Genomic DNA, 10,035 nt, shown 5'->3' on the forward strand with positions numbered 1-10,035 from the left:
TTTGTGTCTTCATGCTTACAAAATTCAATTAATACAACTAAAGCCTAATGACCATGAACAGCAAAGAGTTCGTGGAATGGATTATTTATCATGAAAAAGTGGATGCTGGTTTTTCGAGCAAAATAATCCTAAGCGATGAAGCACATTTTCACCTCGATGGCTTTATTAATCGCCAAAATTGCCGTGTTTGGGGTTCCGAAACCCCATATGTGATTAGCGAAAAACAAATGCACCCACAACGTGTCACTGTTTGATGCTAATTTTGGGCAGGAGGGGGCATCATCGGACCATACTTTTTTAAGAATGAGGCTGGTCAAGCAGCAGCTGTTAATGGTGCTCGATACCGTGACATGATGACACAGTTCTTTCTGCCGAAATTGGATGATATTGATGTGGCTAATATGTGGTTTCAACAAGACCGTGCTACATGCCATACAGCCAATGAAACAATTCAATTACTGCATGAGACATTTCCTGATCGTGTAATCTCTCGTTTTGGTGATCAGAATTGTCCCCCCCCTAGATCATGTGATTTAACGCCAGTACATTTCTTCTTTGGAGTTATTTGAAGTCAAAGGTCTATGTCAACAATCCCACAACCACACGTGCATTACAAGAGGAAATTAAAAACTGTATCAACGAAATTCAGCCATAATTATGCAGAAAGGTCACGAAAAATTTCGACGAAAGGATGCGTTTGTGCCAGCAAAGCCGTAGAGGCCATTTGCTCGATGTGTTATTCCAGAAATAACCCTATCCTATGTACTTTATGATTCACTTAAAAAATAAATATCTAAAGACTAAAAACTCTCTTTTATATTGAATTCAAATCTTGCGTTAATTTTGGGACACCCTTTATAAAAATACTGTCCAATGAGATGTAATTTTGATCTAGGATAAAATGTCTTGAATGATGTGATCCCAGCATGAGATTAATTTGTAAATTTAAATTAAAAGTATATAATAAAACTTTTATTTAATTATATACCAGCTATTGCTTCGTTTTTAGGATAATTCCCTCTCCTGAGATGTGATGGTAAATCTTCGACTACAAAATTATTCAAGAAAGTATTAAAGCGAAATTAAACAGCAAAAGTTTCCCTAATTTTCATTACTTAGTTCGCGACAGCTCAGTGAATTTTCTCTTTATCCCAGTGATAAAATGAGAGCCCTACTTTGAATGATAAATTTTATCGACCAGAATGTAAAAATGTATTTGTCAGTAACAAAATAACTGCTTATTTTTATTTATTTATTTATTTTGAATTTTCAATCCTCTAAAGACAATAAATAAGCAAGTTAGGAATGGTAAGTTTCTTTCTGTGCTATTTCCGAAGCGCCAAAATAACTAATCTGCATTTTATTTGCTGTTTTCACATCCTAAATGGCTTTTCAAAGTTTATCCTGAACCAAAAGAGAAAGAAGCAAGTATATTATAAGAATTATTATCTAAAAGTCATAATTTTTTTTTCCAAATTCAACTTTAAATAGGTTTTTTTCACAAACAATGATTTTCCAAGTTCATAGTTTTGGTCTGACGTCAACATATAACAAGCATTGTACACTCTTTTGCAAAAAAATCGAAGCACTAAGAAGGACTTTTGCGATCGTGACGAAATTTGGTATGCGAAAACATCTTGATCGAACATGTAAATGATCAAAATTTTAAGGCAAATGAACAGGGATTGCGATCATAGCGCGCATTTCTAGTGCGCAATTCGCAAAGTATGAAACCAGTAACAGAGGTGGAAATTTTATCTTTTTTTGTTGCTGACACTCTAATTCCGTGAAGAAGCAACTAAAGATGCCATTGCGACGATATCGAAGACCTTACAGACTTCGAACGTGGTCGCATTGTAGCGTTGCATGAAGCTGGGTGGTCATACCGAGCAATAGGCCGCCACCTGCAGCGTAGAGACACTGCTGTGCAAAGATGTTGGCAGCAATAGTTGCTACAAGGGAATTGCCGACGAAATGAAGGCTCTGTAAGGACAAGGAGCACAAATGCGAGGCAACATATGATGATTGTTCGCCAGGCGCGAACCGCCCCAACGGTATCATTGTCGACTATTCAACGCACTGTAGCCACGTTTATACCTCACGTGGTACCGTCCACCATCTTACGGCGCTTGTCTGAAGCGGGGTTACGCTCACAGAGACCTTTAAGACGTTTGCCTTTTTCGCCTTTGACCTCACAACATCGGCTGGAGTCGTCTGGAGTGGTGTCGCAGCCGATCATCATGGCTGCCATCAGACTGACATCGTATAGTATTCAGCGATGAATCCCGCTTCATTCTTGAAGCGGATGACCGCCGTGTTCGTGTCTACAGAGGACGGGGCCAGCGGTCACAATCAGCCTTTGTTTTACAAAGGCATACAGCCAAATAACCCCTAGTGTGATGGTGTGGGGCGCTATTTCTTATGACAGTAGGTCATCTTTAGTCATCCTCCGTACATTTTTAACAGCTCAACGATATGTTGATACCATCCTGCCGCCGGTTGCGTTACCCTTCATGGCACTTTATCCTAGGGCCATTTTTCAACAAGGTAATGCCAGGCCACATACCGCTCGCATATCTCTGGACTGTCTCCGTGCGGTTGATACTCTTCCTTGGCCAGCAACGTCACCAGACCTTTTCATCATCCAGTACGTCTGAAACATGGTAGGCTTACAGATTCGGGCACCACAAAATATCGCAGATCTGTAGCGACAACTGATGAATGCCTGGCAGAATGTGTCGCAGGATGACATTAGGAACCTCTATTACTTGTCTCGACGAATTCAAGCATGCAATGCCACCAGAGGCGGTTCGACCAACTACTAATTGAACACTCAATGGGTCATTGTGAGCCGTGGACAGGTACTATGTATGACCTTGATTTTTTTATCATTTTATTATCGGTGTATGAGCTATACACACATCCAATTTCATCAAAAACAACAACTTCCTTCATGGTGCTTCGATTTTTTTTTTTCCAAAAGAGTGTATTTGCATAAGGTATTTGGCATTTGTATTTGGACAGGCAGAATATGGCTTTGGCATTGCCAATGCCATAATTTTGCCAGATGATGGTTTAGTTTATTTAATTACGGCAAAGTACACGAGGGCTATCTGCCTAAAGGAGGGATACCTTCGTGGAGGACTTTCTAAGAGAAACTAGCTCGTAAACGCATTACACACGAGGGAAACCACGAAAACGCCCATGTAGCCAGGCCATTCGCCGGAACTCGAACCCCGGACTGAACTACAAGTGTTCAGCGACTTTACTATTCGGCTGCTGGTGGGCTCATTACTACTGATGTATTTGTATACAATAATAATACTTTAAGTAGTCTTAAAGACAAGTAGTCCAGAAGTCTTAAACTATGCATCAGAAAACTATAGTCTTACGCATAAACCTTAAAATTTAAAAACTGTTGAAGTTCAATTTTGATCGGTATTAATTTCAAATGGAAATTTCTAATGAACTTCGGGAATAAACAACAAGGTCTCTCTTCTCTGAAAATAAATTATTCAGCTTTCTTTGGTAGAATAATTTGCTACTGAAGCAGGTAATCTAGTTAACCAATGATACGTAGAATTACTGAAACTTAAGAAATTCGAGTAAAAAATTCAGTTTAACATTGTATCAATGTAAGAAAACTTTCAATTTCGTATAGATAGTTTCTTCAAAACCCACTTAAATATAATGACTTCGTCAATTAGTAAAATTATGTTCATTTTTTTTCGTCAAATTAGGCAGGAAAGCATTATGAAAGGAATTGAAGAAATGCAGTTTACGGTTCTGTAACATGCACAGAAAACGCTCTCTATTAAGTTTTTTAATAAGCAAAACTTTTTGCTCAATGAACTTATATAGCACTAATGGGGGAATTGATATAAGTTCATTTACTGTAGCATTGCACCAGTAATTATTAATAAACTCGATAATTAGACTGGCAACATATGTAATATCAGATGATTACATTACTAAAATTGTTTACTTTTAAATTAGAAAACAAACAGAAACCAAAGACTGTAGTGTGGAGACTTTAGAGTAGTCTAAAATATTAAGATTTACTATTATAATTTCAGGGAATCTATATAAAAAAACTTTTTTTAGCTAAATTAACTAAAAAATTAAAACATATAATTCCGTCAAAATTAGCAAAAGAAAAGAAAGAAAAAAAACAAAAAAACTTGTAGGTTTAGACAAAAAATTTCGTCGATTTCGAGGGCAAATAAGTCCCTCTTTACCAGAAGCAAAGAAATTTGCAATACTGGAAAGAAGTAGCTTTGATACTTGTCAGTTAGGCTGGCCTCAGCACGATATCTATCGCGCTCTTACCAACACCTTATTTATCCATGGGTAGAGCAAACCTGGCATGAAGAAAGCAAGCAGGAGTAACGGTCCTATTTTTATACACTACTGCAGTAAAGCAAATAGGAAGACAGCGCCATCTGTCGACACAATTAGCAACGAAAATTGAAAAATCTATTTTCATTATCAATTTGCCGACAGATGGCGCTAATTTACTGTTTGCTTTACTGCAGTAGGGTATATTACACATGGATTTTCAGAGGACGCGTCGCAGTATCATCATGCAACACACAAAACACGTGCACATAATCTTTTTAAGTGACTTAATTGCATAAAACTATTGACATACGTAATATGCATTTCACACAGACTTCATAAAAATTTGCCATTCATTCTCTGAGACCTTATATATTTAATCAATGCAGTAAAAAACTACTGATGGGAAAGGAACAATGAATAAAGTAAGATAAGAAAACTTGTAATGGATAACTGTTTATGAGTAACGAATAAGTAGAGCAGTTCCGTAGGTACTGGGGATAGAAGACTGCTGTAGTAAGCATTTATTACCTTAATTATTAGTACTAACATCAGAAAAGTTTTTCTTCAGAACAAAAGCAATTCCTTAATATATCATTCCAAATTTAACAACATTATGTGGCAAGAGAACGTTTTTATGGGCAATAAATAGTGATTACAACTTCTGTCTTTATGTTCCAGAAATAGTACGTAAAGAGAAACAAAAATTAAGAGAGTGGCAGTCATGGCCGGTGATCCAAGTTATCACAGAAACTTCAAAAAGTATTTTTTTTTTAATTTCTATAAAATTAATCTCCTCGAAGTTAAAGCTGAGGTCTAGGTGAGAACTGGAAAGATTCGAATGATGAAAAAGGCGCGAAGATTCGAGTTTTTGAATTCTCCAATTTTGAAAAGATTCGCTAAAAATTAATAACTTTCATTTAATTATATTACTAATTTTTAAGAGAAAACATTCGTTAATGAAGCCACACTATACATAAGGAGAACCAAGATCAGTAGATGACCAGGGTTAGGATCTTCCTGACACTGTCTTCACTTGCTTACAGAAGTGGCAGAAGTGAACACACGTAGGAGTAATTACTTTTGAGAAAAATTGGGAGTCAGTGACGTCACTTAAAAGCAAAACTTGTATCAGAGCAACCTTAGGAACAACCGCGAAAGCGCTCAATGCAGCTAGCCCGTTCATTGGGATTAAAACCCACTTTGAAATACCAGTGTTCAGTTAATCTTATCCGCTCAGACGCTGGTTATCCGACTGTGGAAAGTGATCTCTTTGACTGTTTTTATCGTGTTGTACCGATGTTTATTCAGTTTTTTTTAGAGGGGCTCGTCTATGGGAAGGGGACTGCCAAGAAATGTTTCACTGTATTTATAATCGCCTTATCTTGCAAAATATTTTCCAAAAATGATCCTTTTAAAATTCTGTAACTGGTTTAATTTTTACTAAATGCACGTTAATCAAGTACAAAACGCAAGTTAAGTTCTTTCACAAACCATTCATTTTCATAGACTTTGCGAATTACCTGAAATGTACTAATATTCTAATTATTGAATGTATTTCTGATCCACAAAACCTTGTCCATAACTGTATAAAGAGGCTTTAACAAAATATGTATGAACTATTTACAAAATACGAGAATATTTGCAGAATTTTGGACATATATTGAAGCAGGATACTGAAGTAAAATCCGGTACATCTGATCACCTTTATCAACATAAACTAGGCCTTACGTGTATCATATCTAAATAAATTAAAGCTGTATGTACCTTTATCGTACCTATAAAAGCTATAAAAATAAAGAGTGTGTGAGTTGTGCTATGACTCGGACAAAGTTGTTTCCGTCCATAAAATAGGATAGCACCACAAAATCAAACCAAAGCCATCATTCGCAGAAATACTTTACTAAATGAGGTGTTTATTGTTTCCAATTTGCAGATTTCGTGTGCTAGCAAAATAGAAAATATTACCAATTCTAGGAAATATTTGTACTCAATTTTTTTTGCCTAATGCACCTTTCACCATTGCTAGAAGATTATTCCTTCCCTCTTCCAAAACGCGAAAATAAATATATACATTACAATATATACATTACAATAAATATATACATACAATAAATATATACATACAAATAAATACATACAATTCTATTTTTTAACATGTTTTATAAATTAAACAACAGAATGTTGATAAATACGAAAACTTCAATAAAAGTAGTTTTTAATATTGATACACTAAAACTAAATACTTAACATCTAAATAAAAGGCTATTTTTTTTTAACTCGTTGTAGTTTTTCGATGGACTTTTTTTTTTTTTTTTTTTTATTAGCATTATATTTTTTCTTCGCAGTTGTTTCCGGAAATTTAACAACTAGAAGAAATAAAAATAAATCCTGTTTAGTTCGTAATTTTCAGCTTTTACGAAATACGCAATTTTTAAATTTAATCGAAATCTTCATTGCAAAATTGTCATTAGAAATCAGCTTAGATTGGCTTACATGGCCGTATCTACTTAGATAGCTAGAACTGAGCATTTTAGTGATACTGACTATTTCAGATGGCCTCTAACGGCCTAGCCAAAAATTATATATTTCTTTTATATTTTTTATTTTAACAACCGTTTGTTGATATAGTTATCTACTACGTACTATAACTGTGCATCATAACAAAATTCATGTTTAACAATTTTCAGTGTTAATGTGTCTCATGGCGCAAATTCTATTATACTCTAGAGGAAAATTTGTATGCTTTATATTATAACTTCTTTAGGATGAAAAACTGCATTTAAATATTTCCAATATTAGATCAGTTTTGAACACCAGAAATTATGCGAAAATGGTTTATTCTGCATTTACAACTCATCTATAATTTAATAGAATAGAACAGACGCACAGTAACATTTGAAGCATGCACATATAATTAACTGTTTATATAAACCGATATGTTCTCAAATAAGAATATTTATAAAAAGATTTCTTAAAATTAACTATTTATAACGCTTTTTTTTTTTTTTTTTTTCATTTACTGGTCCAGCTGGAATTGATTTTCAAAATGCTTTTGGTGGAAAAACAATGAATTATTAAATATTTTTTATTGTAAACAGACATATAGTGGCATTTTTAGAGATTCATTTTAAGCTTCTTAATGTGGAAACGTCAGGAATTCAAAATATATAAACAAGAATAATTACGTGACAGTTATTCAATAGCATTCTAGACATTAGCTTTATAAATGCGAAGGAACAAATGAAAACTCTTGTGAAAGACCATGTAAAAGTGGAAAAGTGATTCTAAATACTAACATGACTACCACCCTCCTCCCCCCCAAAAAAAACAGAATTATCCTCCCTCTCCCTCATATTTATATTGAAACTCTAACCACATGGTAATGAAGTAAAAAGACAAAAAGTGAGTAAACTTCTAACCGTAACTGAATATGATGAATAAAAAGTAAAGAAAGTTTTGTGAGGAGAATTAGAAGCAGTACGTCTTTCCTTCGCTACAGTTTTAATACCCAGAATAAACCAAATAAATGTTTTAGTGAATTCCTATTAATCAAACTGTTAAATAAATTTAATAGCATTTCCCAAAATAACCAAAAAAAGTTCAGTTTTTCCTGTGTATAAAAGAAGACTTGATAAAAAAGTAACTATCAACGAATAACTTACCAATCAGTTCCTAGTTCGTATAAAAAAGTTGGTGTCATTTCAGTACATCTTTATAAATCATTATCACGCAATATCCCCAAACCGGCTGCACGAAAGAATATACAACAGACAGAAATGCAACTCTACTCCACACACACACAAACTACTCTGTTGAAGTGTCGTTTGGCGCAGCTGGACGGCGGAAGATTATTCTCTGCCCCTCGCGTCCCCACTTCTCCCTCTACCTATGCTCGTGACCCGCACGATCGTTTACCATTGGCAGAGCGTACTACGACAGCGATGGCGTGGATATGCCATCCCCCTTACCTGGTGGGGATTTTTCCCTGTAACTGCATGTTTTCCCCCCATATTACGTCTCTTAAGGGATTAATCAGAGAAAACGAATATGAATAGCATCAATCTTTATTTAATTATTCTGTTATACTTGCGAGATAAAGAAAATGTTATATTTCTCCTTAACAGAGGTAGGATTAATCCTAAAGTCTTTTCCTGGAGTCGAAATCTTAAGAGTTTCTCGAATCTTAACTCTTTAATCCCTCGTGTACAGCACATTTGCTGTAGACATTATAGAAATACACACTGAAATTTGAGGTCAATTAAAAAGAAAACGTGGTGGTAAGAATCGCGCACTGCTGAATACTGGTAGTTATATTCAGCAGTTTTAACCGGCTGGTTGGGTTTAAGCCCAAACTAACCGGTTGGCTGCGTGTTTGCTTTTCGCGGTTTTCCCTACGTGTAACGTGAATGCGAGCCAGCATCATGCAGAAAGTCCTTCACGAAGGTATCTCTCCTTTCAGGCAGGTAGTCTTTGCTGCTTTGCCATATTCAGATGGATAGAAATGGAAATTTACCATTAGTCGTTCAGGTATGGTTCCACAGCAGTGTGCCCCTTGCAGCCCAGACATTATATATTTGCAAACATCCATGCCCTCGCCGGGATTCTAACGCGGACTCATTGGTACGGCAATCAGCGTCACTGATCACTATACCGGCTGAAAATCGATATCTTACATTTTGCAAAATGGCAACATACTAAAGCGCCGAAGATGTTTTATTTGGAGCGGTGGCAGGTCATTGATTTTTAATTTCTCAGTTTGTTAATTAAAAATTCATTCAATTCATGCAGAATATTAAATGAATAAATTTTAAAAAAATCAAAATTCTACTTCAAGAAGCACATATTCGGGTGGAAAGTTATGTGTGTTCAAAATCTAATGGCATTAGGTTATCCCGTTTTTTCCAAATGTCGGGAACAAACATATATACATACATACAAACAATTTTTTTATTATTTAATAAGAAAGATCAGAAAACTTCTTGCTGGAGGCTTGTCTCTGAGATGTACTATTCTGTAAGAGTAATAATTTTTCCCGAACTCTGATCCGGTTGGCATAGTTAGAAAATATTGTCCGGAAGAAATAAGTAGAAATTATAATGCTTTTACAAGGGTATGGACAGTACCGTTTATGAATATTTTTCGTAGTGAACATTTTCATCCTAATGTCATTACTTTGCTTTTTTCTATAGGAGAGTAACCAAATTGCTCTTAATATCTCGACAGTAACCGAGGAAAAGAAAGTTATTTTTTAATGCATTTTGAATTTACAAACAAGCTTTAAAAAGGCATTCATTGATCTAAGGAGTTATCTAGTTATTCATTTGGGAGATGTAGTTGGTTATTGGTTTCTCTCCAAAGAGGAAAAAGCATATAATGATATCTTATCTCTGCACGTTCATAGATTAAAAAATAAATCAAAAACAAAATGTAAAGAAACTAGAAAATAGAATTACATTTTAGATGCTCACATATTATTTTTAAACACAGCAGATTTATATTTCTGAAATTAGATATTGTGGCCCAACAACGGTCGAACGGAAAAAGCCGCTGAACACTGGTAGCTCGGTCCGAGGTTTGAGTTCTGGCAACCGGGAGGCTGCATGGACGTTTTCCCCATGTGTAACGTGCATACGAGCCAGTTTCCTTTAAAAAGGGCCAGTTTCCACGGGGCATCCCTTCCTTTCCGTGTAGTGC

At 35.3% G+C, this 10,035-nt stretch overlaps 1 protein-coding gene across 2 annotated transcripts in view; it reads right to left on the minus strand.

Annotated features, from left to right (window-relative positions):
* Nucleotides 1–8,203, minus strand: part of LOC118191459 (uncharacterized) — a 212,975-nt gene extending 204,772 nt beyond the window's left edge. Inside the window, exon 1 of one of the 2 annotated variants that reach the window (XM_085813304.1) lies at nt 8,004–8,203. The gene's annotated coding sequence lies outside the window, so the exon portion shown is untranslated. The remainder of the gene's footprint in view (nt 1–8,003) is intronic. The other variant, XM_085813303.1, reaches the window with a different exon arrangement.
* Nucleotides 8,204–10,035: the final 1,832 nt, after the last annotated feature.

Source organism: Stegodyphus dumicola, chromosome 3 (assembly GCF_044657685.1).
Source record: "Stegodyphus dumicola isolate Sdum_Otavi_A_Nest chromosome 3, ASM4465768v1".
Taxonomy (NCBI): Eukaryota; Metazoa; Arthropoda; class Arachnida; order Araneae; family Eresidae; genus Stegodyphus; species Stegodyphus dumicola.